The following is a 25976-nucleotide window of genomic DNA, read 5'->3' on the forward strand; positions in this document are numbered from 1 at the left end:
CACTAAGAGAGAACTGGAGAAACAAAGTAATCTGGATAAGTGGTAGTGGAGGATTTTTTGTGATAGGTAATGGGGGCCGGATTTGTAAAAAGCTCTATTTGTAAGGACTAGACCTTTGAACCTCACTCAATCCTTTATCAGCAGCCAATGAAGCTCTTTCAGGAATGGGAAAATATGAGTCCTCCTTGACAGCTTCAGCAGCAGTCGTGCTGCAGCGTTTTGAACCAGCTGCAGTCTTTTCAGGAGAAAGGTTGGCAGGCCCCAATAAAGTGAGTTGGCATAATCCAGCCTTGAGGTGGGAGAGGGAAAAGATAGAGAAACCTTTTTATGCTTTTCAGTAGTCCGAAATAGGAGCCCACTACAATGGCCACCTGGGTGGCAAAGGTGGCAGTGCTATCAAATTTCAACCCAGGCTTGAGGGCCACTGTAGCAGGGGCTGGTGGGGGTGTGATCCCACTCATCCAGATGTCATTGTTGCAATTAGGAGGATGAGGGATCCCAAAAAGCAGGATTTCCGTTTTCCCAGCATTACATTGAAGATCATGGCACACATCCAAGAAAACACAGCCAATATGCAGGGCTTGAAATTGCTCAATGCATTGGGAGCCGCTTCAGCTAGGGTGAGGAGCAGTTGTGTTTCATCGGCGTACAAAACTATTTGTATGCCGTATGATTCTACAAGATCACCAGTGGAGTCATATAAATATTAAATTTTGTGGTGTAGTGTGTTCTCCCTGAATACGTACATACATTGTTAAGTTAGCATAACCACGTTAGATGTTAGAATGCCATCTTTCTGCTTTTGCACACGACACTGCGTTTACATGTTATTTCTTAAATAAAACTGCTGACTCGAGACTTGCTTCACACGAGAGCAATCTGTTGTTACCATCCCAAGCTCTGCGCAGCGACCTTGGTCTGTACATGGTGTGACAAACAGTCTGGAATATTACACAATGCATGTTTTCTACTCTAGGTTGATCGACCCACTATTTAGCCATAACACACGCGCAGCTGCACATACCTGAAAGTTGGTGCTTTTAATATCACAGACATCATGTTTATTATTCAGACCGAAGACGAGCCTTCCTGCGAGAAGTCTCCTGATGCTCCTGTGATGTGATTTCACTAAGCTGATCTTTGAGGTATGGGGTCCCCTATTCAAGCCTAAGAGACTTTCTATTAGCATAATAATAATATTAGCTTATTAGTGAAGGGAAGGTGGTAGTATCCACTGTCATTATAATATGATCACTCCTTTTATATTCTATGGTATTGTAACTATGTTGCTGGTTTTGATATTAATCATTTGTCTGCTTGTATTAGCCAAAGTACTGCATCTTAGGACACGTGGTCTATAAAAATAAACTCTTTTTATTTACACCGTGTCTCTGTTGATTATTGTTGTGGACTGATGTGAGAATAATATACGAACAGGTATTTCCGATTCCCACCATTCCTGAGAGTACACTAAGTAGCTTGTTCTGGGTTGTCTATTCATTGGGATCTCTGAGCTAAATCTTGGATAACGAATGGGACACTTATGCTAGCCGGATACTGGGTTCTGGGTTCTGAGGTGAGTTTCTGGTACACCACAATTCACTGAGGTCCTGGGGTTCTACGCATAGTTCTGTGTATCAGCAGAATCCCTGCAACATGGCGCACCTAACGTTTGGTCTATGAGTTGAAACGCCTTAGTAGTGCTTACATTTAGTCCACAGCACCCTCATTCTTGTTTCCGGATAACAAGTCTGACGGATTTTAAACCTACCTAGTTCTATTGATATAGGTTCCTTCAAGCTTGATTATTAAAAAGGTTATTGAACCCTTGTGCTACTGAATACTTGACGTGTAGCTTGTCCTAATGGCGATAAATATTGCGGCGCATAGTCGTGCGGCACTGAAACGTCATTTGACGCAGTATGGAGTGCCGGACGCGGGCATGGACGTCATCTTTGTGGTGGGAGCCGATGCGGCTCATCCCTTTGAGTTATTCTACTCTTGGGTGACGATTCCGGCAGTCAGTGGAAATGATAACACATTTCATTCATACACTGCCTCTGCAGTGCCTGCTGCCTATGCACCGTATAGGACACAGGAGATACCAATATCTGCTTGGCAACATCAGATTTGGTTTAATGGCGCCCTCCCCCATGTGGTTATACCGCCGAGAATGGGCCCTTTATCAATTGCGGGGGCCACTTGGCCGGTACTAGCCGGATTTACGCCTCATCCCCGTTACCTCATGGTGACGGTGGATGAACTGCGTGTACTACACACTGCCCTTATAACAGTATATAGGGCGTTAGTGCAGTATGTGTCGCGCACTGTACAGGCGGGGGCGCCTGTTGGTGCGGGACAACCTGGTGATCGTCACGCGGTGGTCATTAGTCCTGTTATGGTTAATTCTGTTGTAGGCAAGCGCCCCCTCACGAGGGATGATTATCCCTTTTGGCTTGCTGAAAAATTTGACCAAATAGAAGCGGTTTATCCGCATACTACTCCTGTGGAGAAACACAGGATCCTCACCATTAGTTTGCCTAAAGACTTAGTTCCCCACATGGATGATTGTGTTTCTTGGGGTAAGGTTTTTGCTGCAACGTACGCGCAGTGCTTTGGCACTCCGTCTATGTTGCAGCTGCCCTCCGTTATCAAACGTGTTCAAGAGGACCATGGAGCGGAGTCTGCGATAGAATTAGGGATGCGGCTCCTCGGAGATTTTGGCCTGGTGGCTACCATGATAATGGGAAACCTTAAGGGTGATGCGTTGCACTTTCAGGTTCGTAATGAACTGAAGAAAGTTGCTGAAGAGGACAAACCGCAGGAATTTGCAAAAATAATTTCAGAAGCATATCGTGATTTGGGTCGTAGCTCTTTAGGAGTTAAGCCTGTGATCAAAAATACCGATTCTAAGCAGCAGGGTAAGGCAGGAACTTCTGGTAAGGATGAACGACCCATTTTTCCAAAACAAAAGTGGCAGTTTAAACAACAGGGCAAGCAGCAGCAGAAACAGGGCTCTCGGCCTGCCTCTCCCGTACAGTCAAGTAGTGAACGCACTTATGATCTGCGAGATCGTGCTACTATTAAGTCTCCTGATAGATTTCAGGTTTCTGAACCGCGTTCTCCTCGTTCTTCACAGGAAACATCGGCTACACAGTCTGGTGGCGGAGGCGGTGGCAAAGGTCGGGGTGCTCCACAACAGCGTGACCAACCCCGACAGACTGAGGGTAAAGGCAAGCAGGACGAGTTTGCTCGACAAAGACCCCCGTTTCAGAAGAAGAAAGTGGCGGCTCTGACGGCAAAATATGCCTCAGATAGTGCGGACACAGCTTCAGAACCGGACATGGGCGCTGACGCTACTAGACAGCGCGGCGGAAATTACCATAGTCCGTCAAGCTCTGCGTCCATTTCTGGCGGCGACAGCAACTGATGTTTTGGTTACTGTTGAAACAGCTGACACCAGAGTGGCTCCCCCTGATAGACTTTATGAAATAGTCTTATTAATTGAGGGTGACATACAACGTACCATAAAAGGGATTTTTTGGGATAATCTGACCACCACCTATGATATCCTCCTAGCGGAGGCAGATTGGCCCCCAGCCTTCATTTTGGAAGCTCCTAGAGGGGAGGAGAAAATCCTCCCGTCCTTTGCGCACACGGTGCCTAAGGAACAAGCTGAAATGTACGCTGGTGAGTGGGCGCTGGCGCTTGCGCCAGCGGTATATCGTACTCAAGTGGGTTGGGACCGGTTGTCCCCCTGCCATGAGATTCCATTACGGTCTATGCCCCAGCCTCAGCCCCAATATCCCATGCGTCGTGAAGCTAGACCCCACGTCGCGGCGATCCTTGAACAATTGGAATATCAGGGTGTTATTGAAACTTGTGTGTCCCCTATGAATAACCCTTTATTCACTGTAACGAAGCCTGACGGCTCGTACCGTTTAGTTTTGGATTACCGGCACCTAAACTCCCATTGCCGGACCTGCGCGGTACAAAATACACATAGCTCGGCTTTAGTCGACAGTCTCGTGCGTAAGAGGTTTAAAACGACACTTGACATTTCCAATGGCTTCTTTAGCCATAACCTGTCCACACTGAGTAGCCAGTGGACAGCGTTTACTTCGGGCGGAAAACAAAAACAGTTTACGAGATTAGCCATGGGCTACAAAAATAGCCCTGGCGTCTTTTCCGCTCGCGTGGTTTCTCTCTTAGAAAGAATAGACCCCGAAGCATACTCCTATGTTGACGATATCTACCTCACGGATGATGAGCTGTTGCCGCATCTGTCTCGAGTCGACAATATTGTAGTAAGTTTTGCTGACTATGGCTACAAATTCAATTTTGCGAAGTCACACATCGCGGAATATACAGTGTTGTTTTTGGGCTACGAGCTCAATAATGAAGGAAAGGGGTTAGCTCCCCACTTTCTGGAAAAGTGCGCATGCTTGAGTGCGCCAACGACGCTAAAGAAATTACAATCTCTGCTGGGCTTTCTGAATTTCGGCCGTACGTACATTCCTGATTATGCCCAGCGTATCAAGCCGCTTTACGCCTTGGTACAACCCACATTTTCGAAGTCTAGCTGGCAGCTGGAACATTCTAAAATTTTACAGTCTTTACAGGCTGATCTTCTTGCTTCACAATATTTGCTGACACGTGATAACCGCACTAACCTGGTGATAAGAATAGTGCCAGGCGCCGTGGGTTTCACGTATTTGACGTTTAATGAGGGCGATACAGTCCCCATTGCGTACAAATCCCACTTGTACACCTCTGCTGAATTACGTTTTTCTGCGGTCGAAAAAGTTCTGACTGCTGTACAGATGGCGATCCTTAAAGAACGCGCACTGTCGCATGGGAAACAGATTCTGGTTGTAACACCCTATCCTGCCTTAGAAGCAGTGACAAAGGCAAGTGTACCAAATTCTAAAGCTTTGCATCCTCGGTGGATACAATGGGCCACAACACTGACGTCGCCAGACGTCACTTACATCTTTGATGCCTCATTACAGACTCAAGAGTTCTTGCAGTATGAATTCGTTCATCCGGCACCTCTGTCTTTGCGCCCGCTCGAAGAATACCATTGTGTCATATACACTGACGGGTCTGCGCAGCCCGCGATTGGATCGAAGCACGCTTATTCAGCGGCTTGCGCAATTGTCGTAGGTACATTCGTAAATGGTGAATTCCAATCTGATGCAGTGCATACGCAGTCATTGGGTGATTGTACCGCGCAATTGGCGGAGCTTCGGGCTCTGGTGCTTGCACTGGAGTTTGCTGATCCCCGGGTCACTACTCTTATAGTGAGTGATTCCTTCTACTGTGTCCAGTCCTACAATGACAATTTACACTTCTGGTCTCAGAATGACTATCGAGACACGAAAGGTGGCACAATTAAGCATAAAATGCTTTGGGTTCGAGTGGCAGACTTTAAAGACCGTCTCCCTCTCGTGAATGTTATTCACACTCTTGGTCACCAACGACTTGGTGTCCATGCTGTCGGCAACAGCTTGGCTGACGAGGCAGCAAAAACAGCAGTGGCTACGTACTTAGTGGCAGCAGTTACCAGATCAAAAAGTAAGATTGATGATGACATCTTGGCAGCTATTGCTGCTACAGAAAAGGGAGGCGATTACCCGAAGGGTTTTCCTTCTCGTTACATTTACCATTTAAGTCCTGATAATGTCCCATTAGTGAGGATTAACGACGTTGGTGACAGAATTATTCCCAACGCGGACTGCTGGCCAGCACTGATCTTGGCTGCACAAGAGGGGTTGGCGGCTGTCCACGCCGGTGTGTCAGCTACAATATCTCTGCTACAACAACGTTACTGGTGGTTTGGTTTATATAAACAAGCGCGTGCTTATGTTCTTGATTGTGACATTTGCCAACAGATTAAACGTTCTACTGTTGCGCGGCCACCACAGACACAGCTGTACATCTCTAATAAGCCATTTGGTTGTGTTTATTTAGATCACTGCGGTCCTTTTTCCTCTGATACTGCGTACAAGTACATCTTGGTTGCAGTGGATTCGTGCACACGTTTTCTATGGGTATGGCCACAAAGGAGTGCTGACTCGCGGACTGTCATCAGGGATTTGCGTGTCTTTGTGGGAACTTTTGCGTGTGGTACCTTCCATTCTGATCAGGGCCCTGCGTTCGCCTCTAAGGCTTACAAGGAGGCTATGAGAAATTTGGGGGTCCTAGTCAAATTTTCGTCCCCCTACCGACCTGAGGGTAATAGTGTGGTGGAGCGAATGAACCGTGACTTAAAGCAATCATTGACAGCACGTGTTTTAGGCACAGGCCGGAACTGGCTAGCCCATTTGTATAACGTCCAACGTGCACTTAATAATCTCCCTAGAAGGTCTCTGGGTGGGCGGACCCCGTACATGATGCTCTTCGGAATCAGAATGTTTGTCCCAGACCTTGATGGTCTAGACATGGCGGCGTCGACCGCACCCTTTGACGTAGATGATCACTGTGCTGTTTTACAGACTCTACAAGAAGCCAGAGACACTCTTTCGAAGGAACATTTGCCCTCCATATCTGAAGCTGAAGTTCAGGTTCCGGTAGTCGGCTGGCTACCCAGAGTTGGAGACCTGGTCCGTGAGAAGGTGGAGAACAAGAAGGAGTTCGGCCCCTCTTATCGTGCACCAGTTCCAGTGCTTGGAGTGCAGGGTACAAGAACAGTCATTTTACCTCCACTTCCTGGTCGCAAAGAAAACAAGTACATCTCTATTGACAATGTCAAACTTCAGCGAGTGGCCGATACTTCTTAGTATGACTCCAGCAGTTTCAGGCCAGACGATGCAAAGAAATTCAATGTTAACTCTTGCTTCTAACACCTTGCCTGAGGTTACCATCGAGATGCAATCTGTTACTGATCCCTTGTTAATACCATCGGCTGGTGGTTTGCCCGAAGAGACTGAGTACGCTTATCCTACACGTGGTCCCTCACCTGTTTTACAATCTACAGCACTTGGCCAGTCCCGTTTCTCCTTTGACACTAACTCATTACCCTCAAGCCCCCCATCAAACATTGCTGTTTTTTTCAGCTGGTTTAAGAGACATTTTTTGATTGCCCCTTGGACATACATCTGGTTGATACTTTTCACTATTTTTTTGTTTATGTCAATTGGATTTATAATAGTTTTTTTCCGTCTTGTGGATGGCCACTATCTGAGTGAGAGATCGACAATTAGACTTATCAATGGAACTTTGGCCCCCCACTCCTCGTCCCACATCATGAAGAGGGACCAGACTTCTGTGAATATTACTGCCTGGCCCGTCTTGGATGGAATCGCATGGGATGCTGTTAAATTCCAAATTCATGGGCCTACAGAGGTCATTAATGTACCTAATGTATTTCGAGTTTCTATGGGTGATGTGGTTAGGCAGAACATACGTTCTGATGATTGGGATGTACACGCCATTGAATCACTGTTTTCTGATTTGAAATATTATGCCGCTTTTGATGCTGAAGATTTATATGAAAATGCGGCTAATTATGCGGAACAGTATTGTTTTCAACATTATGGCAATCATTTCCTGCATAAAGCAAATACATTTAGAAATTTTGTAAATTTTACCCAATGGGAACACTGTCCTACTCCCGAGTTCGGAAGTTCACAAACACTAGTTAACAAGTATTCTTATTTTACTGATTTCAGTGTTTCCGACCCGGCAGCGTTTTATTTTAAGGTGCTGCCTGAGTCTGCCGCAAAGGTTAGACTGACACACACAAAGCTACTTTATTCTAAGTCCTTTATGGACGAGTTGTCAATCAAAGGTTATGATGTATGGAAGGCTACTATTGATCTAAAGTCGGTTTGGGGTTCCAAGCCGTGGCAGGTACAGGGTACAGAGGCTTTGCATCGTGCTTGTCTTATACCAAATCATATTTTATTTTTAAATTCATCCATCTTCCAAACCACCTGTTTTGGATTGGCTACTTCTAAACAATTAAAGACACCTTCTGTGCCGGATTTGGGCGCTTATCCCAATTGGGATAACCACACAGATCTATCCCTTACTGCTTTGCAATCCTTAGTTTCAAATACATCTTTCAACATTTCGAAATTTCATAGTGAGGGTTGGTTAGTTTGGCAAAGCAGTTCAGACGCCTGTCAACGTCGCTTTTTGGGACTGAAACCGGGGTATACTCAGGAACGCGTAGATCCTCGGTTTGAGTCGTCACATACTGTAACTACATACTCTGTGGGCAAGTTATGCCAATCTTGGCTGCGACATTCCACCTTGGCGTCTGTCAAAGTTCATTTATCACAATTACATGACAAAATAGATTTGAATGATTTTGTTAAGGGTCCTGTGGGTGGCAGAACAAAAAGGTGGGCGTATGCTATTTACAACGAAGTCTGGAAGTTGTCGCAGATTGAGGCAGCTTCCAGGTTGAGAGCTATTGACCAAGCAAACATGGAGAAGGTTTTAGCTGTTATCGATAATAGCATTAGCACTCTCTCTTCTAGGATTTATACATTAGATAATATTGTTTCTTCTGTTGTTGATATTGTGCATGATGATATGTCTGTGTTATATCATGGTCAAAACCAGTTGCGTTCTGTTATGCAGTTTGCATGGACATTGCAGACGTTAAAGGCGGGGAGAGTCCCTTGGGACTATCTTAACACTACATCGTTATTTCTTCCCTTTAACCTTACTGACAAGCAGCGATTTATGTCCATGAAGGATGCTACATATTCATTGTTACATATTGAAAAATTAGAACCATTGCCTTTTTCTGTAGCGGAGATCAATTCAGCTACGTGGTTAGTCCACGGATTGATAACTCTCCCTTTTGCGCTTTTTAAGTTCACTTCTTGTATGAAACATTATGCTTTGGGTAGATATGAACCGCTGGGCACCGCTTTCATACATGAGGTTTGGTCCCTCCCCTTTACGTATAGATGTACTAGGGACGGAACTGAGGTTTATTTGAAAGGCGAGGAATGTACCACGACACCAGACCATTCCTTGGTATGTAGGCACATTCAATTACACGGCGCATGCAATGTACAAGCCCCGAACTTGGCCTGCGTCCTACGAGGTATCCCAGTGCCTGTGATTACGCCTTCTTTCACGTTGCTTGCAAATGGTAGTTATTTAATTTTGAATAATGAAGCTTGCTGCGGGATGTTAGTGGGAATCCCGTACATAGTAACTGTCTCGCAGAAAGTTGTCTGCTGCAATAATGTTCTCTTTCCACCCCCGCGTGGGCAGCTGGATGTTTCAATCTGGCCTTCGATTCCAACCTTGAAAGCGGAGTTCAACAAGTTGAGCAGAATAAGAGCTTTATTGTCCCAAAAAGAGGTGCCATTGACTTCCTCTCGTGAAACATTTGTCCTTCACGTTGCTAATACGCGCACTGAGGTACAGGCGCTTCTGAATACTGACCTCCCCCTACATTTCGGCACTTTGATCCAAACTATTTTTAATGCCTCGTCCACGACCGGCCTGGCTCATTTTTTTAAACTTGTGGGCTCGGGTCTCGTGACCTCTTTCAAAACTATTTTTGGTGTGATTCCGGCATTTTTTCATTCACTTTTCTCGAGCATCTTTGGAGGTGTTCCGCTGCTTCTGGCGCTGGTGGCAGGTGTGCTGCTTTTACTTTTCATACTACGGAATGGATGCTCCTTCTGTGCCACACGAGCGCCTGTCCCGCCTGCATCTTCTTCGTGATAGGATGCTTGACTTTTATGGAACTCTGCCGTTGGCGACCTTAAGCCTGGCATATGGATTATCCTTCAGGTATTCCTACTTCACCTGCGTGCAGCCTGTATTTCACTGCCTGGATTGTCCCTTTGAATGGCCTTTGGATTTGTGCTTGACCAACCTGGTGTCTCCGGTGCCGGATTTCGATCGACTGATGAGGCCCTTAGTGTCTCACGAGTTGGCCTGTTCTGGTGTCCGGATTATGGCCTGTGGTGCGGCGCATGGTATCCTGGGTAATTGGGACATCTCAACGGCTGCCTACAACTTCTTGGCTATGAGCTATTTGGAGGAACATTCCGGGTGCCCTCTGATCGTGCTAGAGGCTCCGATGGTTGAAGAACACGTATGTTCCTTTTCGTTGATGGATTGGATGGCTGAGACTTTCAGTGGGCCTGCAAACGATTTTTTGTTGGAAGCAGTGGCCACATATGCTGCCTATACATTCATGGATTAACTGGACAGTTGTCCTTTGCGCCTGTGCTACTGGACAGCACTTTAGCGCAACATTTCTTCTTTTCTTTCTCTTTTTTTTCCCGATGGTCGTTTTGAGTTTTTTTTTTTCTTCCATATTTTTTTTCTTTCAAAAAAACCCTGGTTTATATTTTTTGTAGTTTCGGACTTTGGCGCATTCTGAAACTCTGCATTGGTTACGCCTTGTTCTGCTCTGACGACACTGAACTCTGCGTTCTCTCTTTTCTTGCCTATTAAATAGTGCTTCGATCAAGGGGGCGTGTAGTGTGTTCTCCCTGAATACGTACATACATTGTTAAGTTAGCATAACCACGTTAGATGTTAGAATGCCATCTTTCTGCTTTTGCACACGACACTGCGTTTACATGTTATTTCTTAAATAAAACTGCTGACTCGAGACTTGCTTCACACGAGAGCAATCTGTTGTTACCATCCCAAGCTCTGCGCAGCGACCTTGGTCTGTACATGGTGTGACAAACAGTCTGGAATATTACACAATGCATGTTTTCTACTCTAGGTTGATCGACCCACTATTTAGCCATAACACACGCGCAGCTGCACATACCTGAAAGTTGGTGCTTTTAATATCACAGACATCATGTTTATTATTCAGACCGAAGACGAGCCTTCCTGCGAGAAGTCTCCTGATGCTCCTGTGATGTGATTTCACTAAGCTGATCTTTGAGGTATGGGGTCCCCTATTCAAGCCTAAGAGACCTTCTATTAGCATAATAATAATATTAGCTTATTAGTGAAGGGAAGGTGGTAGTATCCACTGTCATTATAATATGATCACTCCTTTTATATTCTATGGTATTGTAACTATGTTGCTGGTTTTGATATTAATCATTTGTCTGCTTGTATTAGCCAAAGTACTGCATCTTAGGACACGTGGTCTATAAAAATAAACTCTTTTTATTTACACCGTGTCTCTGTTGATTATTGTTGTGGACTGATGTGAGAATAATATACGAACAGGTATTTCCGATTCCCACCATTCCTGAGAGTACACTAAGTAGCTTGTTCTGGGTTGTCTATTCATTGGGATCTCTGAGCTAAATCTTGGATAACGAATGGGACACTTATGCTAGCCGGATACTGGGTTCTGGGTTCTGAGGTGAGTTTCTGGTACACCACAATTCACTGAGGTCCTGGGGTTCTACGCATAGTTCTGTGTATCAGCAGAATCCCTGCAACAGTGGTACTCAAGGCAGACCCTTGGGGCGCCTGAAAGCCCAGGGGTTTTAGTTCTAAGGAGAATGGAGCCATCCAGACAGATTGGTGTATGCTTGTCAGGAAAGAGTGAAACCAAGTCAATTCAAGGCCATCAACACCTATGTCACCCAGGTGATGCAAAAGAGTAGTGTGTGAGTTAGTATCAAAAGTTTCAAATAGATCGAAGAGAACCAGGGCCACCAGGTTGCCCCGATCCACCGCTAGCTTGATGGAGACACCAACCTATAGCAAAGTTGTCTCCATGCTAAAGCCAGGACGAAAGCCCAACTGGGAGGGATGCAGTAACTTAGGCTGCTCTAAAAAGCTCAAAAGTTGCCAGTTAATAAGTTTCTCTAATATCTTTGCAAATGCCAGCAGCAAAGAAATAGGTCAGAAGTTAGACAAATTGGATTAGTCGGCTGATGGCTTTCTTAACAGGGGAATTAGTTTGGCCTGTTTCCAACAACTGGGGACGTTAGCCATCTGAATAGACAGGTATAACAGCTGGTTTAATGGTGGGATTAATAGCCACACTGTTGGAAACAAGCATGTGACGTGGGCATGGATCATCCGGAGACCCTGATTTGCATGTACTAAGAGCATGAGCAGAGTCTTCTAGAGACATGGGGACAGACTCGGGTAAACAATGATGACTTGGTATAGACAGAGCCTCTGACTGCACTGTGGGTTCCTTAATAGATCTTTTTTATATTTGAGTCAACAAAGTTTGACAGTTAGGGGCATAGATTAAGAGAAGGCATTAACGGCTAAAGTAGAGCATCTAGGTGAGTACATTTTTAAACAATTTTAAATAACTCTCCAGGTTTGTTGATAGAGGAGTCAATTTGAGTTGTAAAGAAGTCTGATTGAACTTTCCTGTTTGCTTGATGATATTGATTTAAGGCCTTCTTGTAGATTAGTTTATCTTTTGGGAGGTACTGGCACCTGCAGCCTCTTTCAAGTCTCTTGCATTGTTTGCCAAGCTCTTTGAGCTCCTCATTAAACAATGGTGCCAATTGTCGTTTGGCCATGGGAGTGGCTATTTGCGATTTAATGGATGAAATGGTGTCAGCTGTTTGTGTGAGCCAGGCATTGACTGCTGCAATATCAATGTTGATATCTCCACTCATATGTGGGGGATGTTCGTTCAAGGAAAGACTAAACTCCAAGGGAGTGACTGTGGCCCAGTTTCTGTGGGACTGGCGGGAGCCTGTCCTGCGACCACAAGGGCCTTAGTGAATCTCCCATGCAAAGCAGATAAGGGAGTGGTCTGACCAAACCATGAGTAGAATGTCATACACTATTATATGACCATTAGGAAAAATGCTGTCTGGGATATTGCCAGCAACGTGAGTGGGCTGAGTTACAAATTGCTGAATATCCCAAAAGAAGTTGCCCAAATAAGTTGGAAGGAGAGTACACATGTATGTTGAGGTCTCTGCTAATCCAGAGTGTTTTAGCATAAGTTTGGATAAGATTTCCTCTAGGGAGGTCTGGAAATCACTAGCAGGGCCATGGGGACAATAAACTAATATATCTGCAAGGGTTGCGTGAGCGGACAAGGTGAGCTCAAAACCCATTGATTTGGCTCGAGCAGCTCACTATTGTCAAAACAATTGGTAGTACATCTATAAATAATGGCAACTCCACCTCCTTCTTTGCTGACTCTGTCACAGTGTAACAAGGAATAGCCCTCTGGGATGGCTATTGCAACATCCGGTGCTGAGCCATGTTTCGGCAAGGAAATATCATGAATGTGCAATGAGGGAATATTGGCGAGTAGAGCGCGAGTTCCAGGCCTGCTATTAGGTCTTTGTGGATGAGGCAGCAGTGAGCATGTATCTCCCGCCTTATTACAAAGTGGGGAAACAAAGGGGAATATTTACAACAGAATGGAGAAGCATGGTGTTAAGCAAACATTGCTAACACCACGCTTTTCCATTCTGAAAATGCAGGGATGCGCCATATTCACAAGAATGCGGCGCACCCCTGCGTTTCCCCTAGCGCTGGTGCTGAGTTCAGATGCCTAGCACCAACGCAGGTATCCTTGCACCATAGTGCAAGGGTGTCTGCATTGGGGGGAAGATTGTTTATGGGCAGGTATGTCTCTCTTCCTGCACATAAACAATCATTCATGGCCGTTTGAAACTTCTCTGTGTGCTGCTGAATGCAGCACACATAGAAGTTGCAAAACATATATTTTTTTTATTGTTTATGTGTACATACACAATCAATGGCAACTTTCTGTTTCTATGTGTGCTGCACAAGGCAGAGCACATGGAAACAGCAAAGACAAGTTGAAATGAAGCATTTCTTCTCGTTGCGCCGGGGTAAGACAAGAGTTTCCCTGCTCTTAATTTTGGCGCAGCCTTCTATTTACACCACCCTTGTTTATAGGGGGCCACCTCAAAATCAATGGGTGTTGCAGTGGAACGCCCACAGCATCACCCACTGCCCTCTGCTTTCATGCTGAGTACAGAGTGAAAGAGTGCCTTATTTACAAGGCAGCATTAAGCCACGTTAAGTAGCTTAACACTGCCTTGAAAATAAGGCAATGCCCCTATCGCCATCACAACGTCACTGAAAGTGACGTTGAAAGCCTTCTCAATGGCAAAGACTCTATTGGCTCACCTATTAGGAAAAACATGGCCAGAGATGGAACAAAATTAAGGTAACTACAGGTACCTGCCCTATAGGGCCGAGGTGCTACATTAAGATCAGTGTTGGCACCCGCCTTTCGGTGCCAGCGCAGATATCCACATGAGAGCATGATTGGATAAATGATCTCAGAAAGAGGTCTAATTGGTAGGGGATACCACATGTTAAAATGTCATTTTTCCTGGGACCCTAAAAATCCTTGTTCAGGAGCATGGTGTGGGGTGTGAAGACAACGCTGACAATTATTTCAGACTGGCCAGTTTACCAAAATTTAAGGGAGAGCAAACTCCATGGAAGTTCACTTTCTAATCCAATGGCGGACCAGCACAGAAAGGTTTCAGGTGTAACTGATGTGCTTGGAAAATACTCCTAGCACATTAGACACACTCTCAAAGTAGATACTAAAACATACGCCCCAGTGCAAGGATTTTTCGAGGACCGATATTTGCTGGCAACAGTTCCGTCTTAGGCCACATGAGAAAGGAGCCTCAGTGGAAACAATACCCCCCCATACTTTCCTCTCATCTGTAGAAGACTTACCTCAGCTGGCGCTGTGGCACTTCCTATCCCACACTTGCGACAATGATGTCCGCCATTCAACTTTGACATTAAAAAATAAATGCGGAAACCGAGAGAAAAACATAAATAAACTCTGTTATGAGACTAAGTCAAACAAGCATTGGCAAAACTAATGGATCTTGCCTTTGTGATCTGTTGGCATAGTCAATAAATGCAGCATCTGCAAAAAAGCAACATTTCTGGAAAAGGCAGAAAGATGCACATTCATACCGTAGGCGTGCATACTTGATGACTTGCATGACCACACATGCGCTTGCCTATGGAATGACACAGGAACCATTTTTTGGGGGGAGGGGGGGGGTTGGGTCACCAATCCAAGATGGTGGTTGCTACTTATATTGGTCATTCTAAAAAAAAGAGAGAGATGTATTCGTGCAAAAGTGCATTTTGATAAGGGGAGCAACCCAACAGCAAGACGCAGATTCTGGGCCCTCCAAAAACGGTAAAATGAAAGGACCACGAGGGGTGGTAGATCAAAAAATAAGCAGGTGAGATGAGCAGGTGGGGAGGAAACAACAAAGTGGAATTGGGGGGAAAAAGTATTTCTTTTAATAAAGAAAAGCCAGGGAGGGGTGGGAAAAGCAATTGGCTAGCTTTGGAGCATGAGGGAGCAACACTAAGGGGATTATTTACAAGCACCTCATTTTTAACATGGGAAAAGTGACGTATGGGTTGCGTAAGGGGCTTGTAAATAAGCCCCTAAGTGCACACTGGGTTGTTTGTTGTAGAAAGCAGCACATGAGGGAGAAAGTAGAAAACCCATGCACTCATGGAGTGCTGAAAGTAAAACAAAGTTAATATCTAAATATGAACAGGGGAAAGATTCAAGTCAGCCAATCAAAGGGATGGTACAGAGGCTATGTTTCAGGGTAAGGACAAGTTCAAAAACAGAAAGGCAAGCCATTGAATAAGAAGCAAGCAAATAAGGTTGACAATAAACTCCACCAGTGATATAAAATGGGCGGGCCCTAAGCCACTGTAGGTTTTTGGTATGGCCCACAGCTAAAAGCTATCTGGTAGGAAGAGACCTACAAATGATGCCGAGGTAGACACGCAAAATAAATGAAAGCTTTAAGAAAAGTAAAACATGCTGGGAGAAAAGCCCAAATAAAACTCATAAGACCCGGTTAAAGAATTAGGTGTAAACAAATGACAGAAGAAAACTAAGTAAAACTAGATCAGAATAAAAGAGAGGGATCAGAGTGAAACGTGCAACTATAACTAAATCTAACAGTACCAGGTAAAACAAGAAAAAATGCAGAGAAAGAAGCAGAACATAAAATAATTGTCACAAAATCTGAAAAATATGATGCTGCAGAGAACCACATAACTGAAATTAAGTGTAACAAAGACTAGTATAAAAAAATTGCACAGAGAAAGTGTCATTACAACCAAAATCAGAAACAGGTAAAAGGGGCATGATAAAAAAAGTGAACTGGAATAGGTTTTGCAAAACTAGAAAAAAGAAGACGGTGTCTGAAGCCAAGTGCACCACATTATAGTCCAGTGGGATGAATTGCAATCAGGTATCTGTAGAAGTAAATGTGCCCATTGTGAAATTGTATCCCTCGGTTTCTATAGAGCACAGGTGTCCAATGTTGGTCCACAAGGATCAGACCCATGCCAGAATTTGCATCGATTCAAGTTACACAAATCCAAACATAACAAACCTAAATTGAACTATTTCACATAATCAGTGGTTATCATGGAAATCTGCCATTTATTTGGCCCTTCTGGATGAAAAACCACCAGTATCTGATTAAAGTTCCTAAGGAGTGAGTTTATTTCAGTCTGATTTCCATCATTCTATTTTTCATGATTTTGTAGCGTGTTACCCATAATATGAACTCCATGTCCTCTGAAGAGACCTAAGAATGATAAAATACTGAGTATTGGATGCATTATTCCACTAAGCCATCAACCACCTCCCTTGCCAGTGCAGAAATTATGGGCCTCATTTACAAGAAAGTGCTGCAGTGTGGCACCGCAAGCCCTTTGGCTGCACCACGCTGCTACACTTTCATAGCACAGGGATGCAACATATTTACAATTATATGTTGCAACCCTGTGCTTTCCCCTGCACTGGTGTACAATTAGCTGCCATGCGCTGACGCAGGCCCCCATGAACCATGGTGCAAGGATGCCTGCGTCACGGGATTAATGGTTTATGTGCAGGAAGGGACACCTTCCTGCACATACACAATCACCAGAGATGATTTCCTCGTTCTATGTCTGCCGCACCGTGCATGAGTTGTGGTAGAGAGTCAAGATGACAGACTAGTTAGACACGGGTCGGTGACACGAGTTATCATCACCGACGATCATCTCCTCGATCTTGGATCGGATCTGCACTGCTCCCATTGTCTTTAGCAGGTCTGTGCTCTACATATCCCCACAGTTCTCCCATATATTCATGAAATATTCACTAGTGCTCAGGGCTCCTACGATATCTCCTTTTCAATATTTAGAGGAAGTATTTTAAGTTTCTTTCAGCAGATGTCATTTTTCTGGCTGCCATGGCATTAGAGCTCAGATTAAGTGGGCTGACAGCCCCTGTATGCCCTATCTCAAGTTCATCCTGATAAGAGATGTTGTCTGATTTTGTCCAAGGATTGTAACTGTTATTACCATAGAGTAGGTCTTGTTGAATTCTCCACTTGTATATAGATCTCTTACTGTTTATATGTACCACAGTGACCGTCAGTGGAAGAACCGGAAAAGTTTCTGGTCAGACGGCGTCTGTTTTTCTTTTTCTAGGAGTTCTTCTGGAACTGTCCATTAGGGGCATGACGTTTCCATCCCACAAGCTCAAGAATTCCATGTCTAGACAACCTGGGCACAACTACATAATTGTGATTCACATTATAAGCTGTTTATAAGGTGTGAGATTCACTGATGTCTTGTGCTCTGGACTAGGTACATCGTACTTGATCATTTTTAATGAAAGAAAACTGTGAAAATGCATCTGGAGTTAATGGTCAAATTAATTCTTCGGATCTTTATCATCAAAAGCTCAAGGCATTGTTCTCAGAGTCTTTCTATTCTGTTTATCGCTTCATAATCTGACCAAGACCCTTACAGTTGCATAGTGTCACCTAGAGAAAGAAACTGTGTGGTACAGCGGCCAGAGCGCCTGACTCCGGAGCGCGGGGCTCACGGCTAGATCGCCGGGGGCAGCTCAGCTCGGCATCATGTGACTCTGGGCAATAACTCACTTAGGGGCATATCAGCAACAACCGGCGATAATTATCGCTAAGCGCACTTAGCGCTAGGATAATTATCGCCGGCTAGTGTGGATTTTTATCGCTGAAATAGCGTGCTATTAGCAACGCTCATCTCAAAACCGATAACAATCCTAGCGCTAACTGCCAAACGTGAGATTATCACTGGAAACCCAGCGATAATCTCACGAAGTTTGGCGTTAGCTTGATGATAGGGCCTCACATACTTAGCCATGATATCCACCTTCCATAGGATATCATGGCTAAGTCAGTCCTGAAGCAGGCGTAAGGAAAGTAGCGATAACAGGGGTTATCGCTACTTTTCCTGCCGCTATGCTTCATAGCGTGGGGCTTGATGATAGGAGAAATATCGCTTAGCGACATTTCTCCAGTCATGTCAGGTCAGGAATGCCAACTTTGCATCTCATTAGAGATGCAAAGCTGGGCGTTAAGAATTTGTGCGCTAATGCAAGGTTTCACGCGATAGCGTGACCTTACTGATTAGGCGATAAAATTATCGCCGCTTTTCGGCCGAAAACGGCCGCAAAAGCGGCGATAATTTTCTATCGCCGCCTTGTAGATATGCCCCTTAATCTACCCGGGGGCCCCAGTGCCTTGAAACCCTAAGGGACAGACATATATACCCGGCTCGCCAGCTTCATCTTTGGTAAAATGACAAGGTCTCGAGCCTGTACTTGTCAGGTTCCGGTTTACCAAGCTGCCTCTATAATCAATCCAATCTCGAGCTATCCTTCCTGTAACTTCGAGAGTGACGGGTCCTCGGGACTAAAGTAGAAAACTGCACTTCTTGCTCTCTCTCTCTCTACACTGAAATCTCTGACTTTTCCATCAAAAGACACTTTCGAAGGTTAATGATGCCTTTGACTTCAGTCTAGGAGGAGCTGTGAAGTTACATCTATAGTGCACTTAACAACTGACATGCAAGGCAGGACAGATTGGACAGGTTGTCTGAAGGTAGGTGAGCAGCATTCTTTAGTCCACATTGTCTCAGTGACAGCCTGGGTGATTGTTTGTTTATGAAGCTGAGCTCAGAGCATCACTAGGCCAAAGGGAGAGTTGCCCGCACTCAGGTCTCTGGGCTCCCGTGTCTGTTGTTCATCTGCAGCATGGCTCACACTTCACAGGATGATACTGGTGAGACTTGTGGTGGTCTTTTCATTTGGTTGGTCGTGCATGCTTGGTGGATGCTGTGTGTCTGACAGAGGCAGGAGGTTAGGAAATCTAAAGCTGGTGAAGGTATGCGTGTGGTGATGTCTGATGGCCTTCGGAACGCAGGATGTATCTGATCCAAGAGGAGGCCAACCTCTCTTCTTTTGTGATTGTGAAACCTGGAAGTGCATCCAGACCTAGCCTCGGCTGCAGATGATGCTCACTGACTTTCTATCCTTGTGGAATGGAAGCACATGCTCCATGAAGCAGCACAAAGCAGCTCTACAGTGCCTACTACCAGATTATACTGAATAAAAAGATGTGGGGGGTGTAGGATATGAAGACCACATGTGCATCTTGCTGTGATAATATTTCATACCCATGCAGGTGCGTTCATGCATTGGTCAGGGTAAAGATCTCCCCTTCCTTATGTGGAGACGTAATCCTGGTGTGTGTCTCTTCATAAAATTAATTCTTAAAATGAGCATCGACTTGATGTTAAAATGTATTTTAATGTTGATTGTGGGATCATTACATGACATATTTTGACTGCTCTGTTTAGATTGTGGGGTCTCTCAATGTCCTTTTCAAGCAGTTAATGTAGAAATGTTTTCTGTATTATAATTAAAGTTGAAGATGCCTGCTGGGAGGATGACATACCTTCCTAAATGTTTGACACCGTGATTTAGAAGATGAGATCAGAAGATATCTGCTGTAACCTGTGGTTGTTGGTGTTCATCCTCTTCTTGATGAGTGCCTGGCTGGGTTGAATGCCGGTTGGAGAGAGTGGCCTGAGCAGCAAGGATGCTGCTCCTTGTAGGGCTTTGACCACCTTACATATAACCTGTAACTAAGACGAATCTTATTCAATAAACCTATATATTATAACCTTCATGACTGGCTACCTGCTTACAAGAGATTATCTTCATTACAATAATATCACACTTGAAATGGGGTTTCAGCAGTGTTGTGTTCTCCAGCTGATAGATTTAGCTTTACAAGATTTGCTCAGACCCTGACACAGCAAAGCCTGCTTGCACAACAACCAAAGCGCCTAGATGCTGTTGTTTGTCAATTAAAATGCATGTTATTGTTTATTTAAATGTGCTGGATGTATTAATAGCTTTTCTGAAATCTTTCGAATAACAGCCAAGGGAAACACAATGATGCCTATGTGTTTGGTTTACATGACTAAAATGTGTTATATTTTGCTTTTCAGCATCTGGTAAAGCCTCAGGCTGACGAACTTTACTTAGTTTTTGGGAAAAGAAGAAGAGGCACCAACCTCCTTTGCTGCTCTTGCGCAAACACAACACACTCAAAAACCTCAGCATTTAAGGTAAGGAAACTGATGCTATATTTTTTACATTATAGTTAAGGGCTATGAAAGTTGTCTACATGGTGGGTGGCGTGTACATGCACATCAGTATCAATTTCATTTGAGGCATATCACTGTGTAATCAATATTAAAGATCAATTTGAATGGTCAGCGCTCAATTGAAGACAATTAATTGGCTCAGTGATAATAACGGCTGGTGTAAGCCTTCTGCTCCCAATGTTTGACGTTCTGTTTCCCTCTTTTTAATTTGAAACATTCTACCTTAATTGGATGGAATGTAATAATAGCCTTTTACCGCCCACCTGCCTCTGGCGATGCCGGTTGTTAAAGGCCCTCTCTCTTGCCTTGTACTAGGCCCTACCTGTGGCTTAGGATATATGTCTGCTTGAGTGCCGTCACAACCAGTGTGTCACACCAAGGGAGCAGGCTATAGGGCTATATTTGTATCAGTGATATTGTGCGAAGGGGACCTGTTGAAGATATATTGCGAAAATGCACAAGATATGCATTTATACAAAAATATGATGTATTTGCACCAAACCTCATACGTTGTACTTTGATTATTGCCAGGTAACTTTAATATTGGTAAGACACCATGATTACAGTAGAGCAACTACTTACAAAGCCATTCATTGGACTGCAAAGTGAAGAGAAACTAATTGTAACACAATTAGGACCTCACCGGCCAAACCTAAACCTACAACAAAGTTCCCTAGACAGAAGGAGGATTTACACATGTTCATTCTCAAACACATTCTTTGTTCTGCTTCCCCTGCTTGCTGTTTGGTGGTGAAATTCCTCGGGTAAAAAAATGAGTAACAGACTTGAAACATTTGTCAGATAAATTAAAGAAGCATGCACACACAAAAATCCATATGGAAAACCTGACGAGACTGGGAATGTTGGGAGACACACCGATTGCAGCCCACATAAGCGACGCGTTCCGCAAAACAATAAAGAAACACAATGAAGCAGTTGATAGGAATAGACACATACTATCAAAAATAATGGATTGCATTAGTTTTTCTGGTGCTTTTGAACTGACACCACGAGGGCATGATAAATCTCAAAGTTCCGCAAATCCTGGTATATTCAGAGGCCTTGAGGATTTAATAGCAAACATAGACCGTGAAATGGAAGCACATCTAGCAAGTGCTACAGCCTTTAAGGGCACCTCTAAAATAATACAAAATGAACTATTTGAGTGCATGCTAGAGATTGTAAAAAACGATATCGTGCAAGGGTTGAAAAACACTGACTTTGTGGCTATTCGGGCTGATGACACCACTGATGTGGCCACTAAAACACAGTCTGTACTGATCTTTTGGTACCTTGACAATGACAGCAAAGATGTGGAGAGGTTCTATAGTTTCACACATTTAAGAGACTCTAGTGCAGAAAGCATTTCTTCAGCTATACTACATGAACTAAACTTGATTTTTCCAGAACATTCTCAAAAACAAAAACTGATTGCACAAAGCTATGATGGTGCTGCAATAATGATTGGAATCTCCGGTGGAGTACAAAAACAGAGATGTGTGCTCTAATACTAATTATGTGCACTGTTATGCCCACCAACTTAATCTTATTATGCAACAAGCAGTAGAAAAGGTTTCTGAGGCACTGATATTCTTTATGGATGTAGGTGGAATGGCAGCATTCTTCTCACGTTCCCCCAAAAGAACGGAGGTGCTTCAGACGATTGTCAACAGAAGGATTCCAAAGGGAGGCCCAACTTGTTGGAATTTTCACATACGTACACTCAGCCTAATATACCCATATAGAATTGAGAAATGTTTCAACACCATAGAAGACGATGATGACTTTTAATTCAAAAGCCGGAATGAGGTCCGTGGCTTTGCTAGAACTTTACAAGACAGGGAGTTTCAGTCTTTTCTGTTTTTGTTTCATGAAGCAATGCCTCATGTTGACTTACTAGATAACCAGTTACAAAAACATGAAATAGATACTGTCTTTGTGGAAAGAGCTACCTCCAACTTTGTCACCAGCATGAACAAAATCAGAGAAGGGGTTGACAATTTAGATAGCAGACTGCCAAATACTTCTAGTTTCTCTAATCACAGTAAAAACATTAGCAGTCTGGTCCGAATTGCAAAAGAGATAAGTGACACTATAATTGTGCAGGCAAAGGAAAGTTTTTCTTTTACAAAGCATTTGGTGAGTGCCACATTACTACAAAGTGATCATTTTGAAAAATATGATAATTCCTCCCCTGAGCAAGCACTGAATAAGGCTGTGGAAGCTTACCCGATGCTCAAGAAAGAGGATCTGAGATCTAAATTAACTGTACTGTATGGAATGAATGTATACCGGCAGGCCACTCGTGCCATTTCTTTGCTTGCTTTAATTCAGAACTTTAATATGGAAAAGTCACTTACAGAGACAGTGGCTTTACTAAAAATAGTGATTACCACTCCGATGATAACAGCAGAGGTGGAACGATGTTTTTCCACATTAAACAAAATTAAGACATTCCTGAGGAACACCATGATTTAGGAAAGACTGAACGCTTTGGCGATGCTCTCTATAGAGAAAGACCTTGTTAAAAGAATCCCAGAGTGTAATGCTCAAGTGATTGAGAGGTTGGCAGCTATTAAAGAGAGACATGATAATTTTCTCTACAAAAAATGATCAATTTGTTAATCCTAACATTTCTTGAATAGTTTGTGACCATTTCTTGAATGCTGCTCGTTTGTGACCTGCTCAGTTGTTTCTTATCTGCTGTACATATATTGGAGACACTGAAATTAATGGTGTATTATGCCTAAATTCAATCTGTTTAATGTTCACTTTATGGTTGGTTGCTCTCAATGAGACGTACAATACCTTGTAGGGTGCCCTACTACCTGTTAATGTTTATTGCTTGCTGTCTCACTATGTCCAGTCCAACAAATCAAAATAGCTTGTATTTCCTCAATGTACTTAATTTCTAAAGATATCACTAAATAAAGAAATCTATGAGGTGCTTAGCATTGTTATCTCAAAGTCTGTTATGAAGTTTTGTGGTTATATTGATAAGCAGCAACCTACATTATATTATCATACAAAGTCTCTTAATTGATGTCATTGGTACACTTTCCCAATTGCTTTATTAACATTCTTGCTTTCTAAAATGTCCTTGAAAATGCACCATTTGCCCGCTCTTTTTTCAAAATTTTCATGGTGTAAGAACCCCCCCGAACCCCCTGTAGGAAACAGGGGTGCACTAGCTACGCTTGCTCGCTGCAGTGCATTACGACAATTATTTTACGGCCACCACTTTCAAATGTCATCAGCCGCCACTGCTGGTTGCCCTTGCGGGGCAGCTCATGCTTCACAAGGCAGGCATACCAACGTGACATTGCAGGCGCTCCACTTAAATCACACCAACCTCGAGGCATAGGATAGGCTGCAGATGAGGGCCAGCTGCACGTTGTTTTTTTCCTCTTTTCGCTGTCTCTTCAGACACATTCAGCTGCTGCAGCTCATATTGTTGTGGTAGATAACAGCTTTTAGCATGCCTCTTGTTTTTTCAAAGAGTGTTTAATCTTAGCCCGTTAGCAGTGAGATGCTGCATTTGTTTTTGAAAGGCTACTCTACCCTCTCATATACTCGGCTGTTGAACCCTTGTTGTCAACAAGAAAAAAGGCACAAGGTTAGTAACTACATTTTATTTTGACTTTCACAAGTCTACCAAGTGTCATAACGACATGATACCATCAGGCATTGCTGGATTTTTTGCCAAATGCATGTTGCATTTTGGGGCTTGAAGTTTTGCCTTTAACACTGTCATTGTGGGTGCAAAACCCCAGCATAAAACTTGATATTGGCTGAAATGCCAGAATCGGCTGACAATGTTATACTGGCCATAGAGCCAGTTGTCAGCTCTATTTTAAAATCTTACCAAATTGTTTAGGTCTTTTGAATAAACTGCTTGTTTCACACATGAATACAAATGTAAACTATGCTTACGCATTCTGCGAAGATTTAGTCTTTCATTTACACCATACAATATCCTAAGCATTGGCAATGTGAAACGTTTTCTATTTTTTGTAGTGGAACATTTTTATACCAATCTAGACAATACAACAAATATACAACATGGAAAGCAGCAGTGAAGGCTTCCCTAACACAAAGGAGGAGGGGGCGAGAGGAGTTAAATGTCTTTTGTTCACCCTCTGTAGTCATTAACATCAGGAAACTGTTGAACCTCTTATGGAATTTCTATACATTATGGAATTACTACACATTCTTGAACTCACAAAGGATGATGTACCGTCACTTATCTAGTATGGTATGATTCAACCTTTAAACAAACACAACATGGCAACCAGGCTCGGAAAAAAGAGACAAAGGATAGAAACCATTGTTGAAGTCTACCTAAGGTATCCAAAGACTATTGGAGTAGACGCCTCACCCACTAATAGTGGCATGCTTCATCCTGGGATCCCTGCTTCTATCCAGTAAAACTTTTATATAAGAACTCCCAACTTCTCACGATGTAGCAGCAGTGACTTATAGAGGACCTTGCCGACTCGGGCTGGCCTCTGTCCCACTCATCTTTATCTTGCTGACCGCTCCAACAGTCCTTGCTACCAGACATTCTGCCTAAGCCGCCGGTTCATCTTTCCATGAATATTGGACTTCCGTCACAGGATCCGGGCAACACATTTATTAAGTTGTGCTCTCGCTTTGGATTTCGCTTCCATCCTTGATATTGCCTGATTGGAGCTTATCGGTTTCCCTCCTTTCTTTCCCCCCTCGGACACTCCACCATCTACCTCAACACACCAAGACAAGGGTGCTACTCCATTCCCCCGCCTGAATTGGCCTACGGCAATTACCCAGCACTCATTAATTTGTAACCTGGTTCTGAAGATGACCTGAACTGAATACAGGTCGAAACGCCGTCGACCTCTCAGCGCAATTTTGGTCGCAACTTTCATGGTTCATCGAAATTACCTACTCTCTCTATTCTTTGCTAATGAAGTGGAACCACAAAAAAGTTCTTTGAATATATTGACATTTCTGTTCTCTTTGCACCATTTTTTTGGCTGCTTTCACTAGTCATTTGCCCCATTCACTTTGTTTTTTGATAAGCACAAATGTGCACAAATCTGTACAGGTTACATGCACATTCAATGTAATAGAGTGCCGTCATTGTTTTCTTTTTACTTTGTGTAAATGCAGACCACTCTTTGCATTTGTTGCTACAACCAATATTGCCTCCCTGTCTCCTCCTTTTGCAATTAACGTGCATGCCTTCCATGCCTTCCAAAAACTGTCTTTAAATACTACCTGCTGAGACATTGCTGTTTGCTATTCATACTAATCACCCAGGTCTCAACTGGGTTTACGGGTATCCTCCTGTGGTTTGATTTCATCACACACTAATAGTGGCATGCTTCATCATGGGATCCCTGCTTCTATCCGGTAAAATACTTTATATAAGAAATCTCAACTTCAGTTCAGTCTGCCCTGGTGGTATCATCCTACTAGAGTGTGGAAAGGTGCCAATGAAGAAGCATGCCACTATTAGTGGGAGAGGCGTCTACTTCAATTCTCTATAGATACCTTAGGTAGACTTCAAC

This window comes from Triturus cristatus, chromosome 3_2 (assembly GCF_964204655.1).
Source record: "Triturus cristatus chromosome 3_2, aTriCri1.1, whole genome shotgun sequence".
Taxonomy (NCBI): Eukaryota; Metazoa; Chordata; class Amphibia; order Caudata; family Salamandridae; genus Triturus; species Triturus cristatus.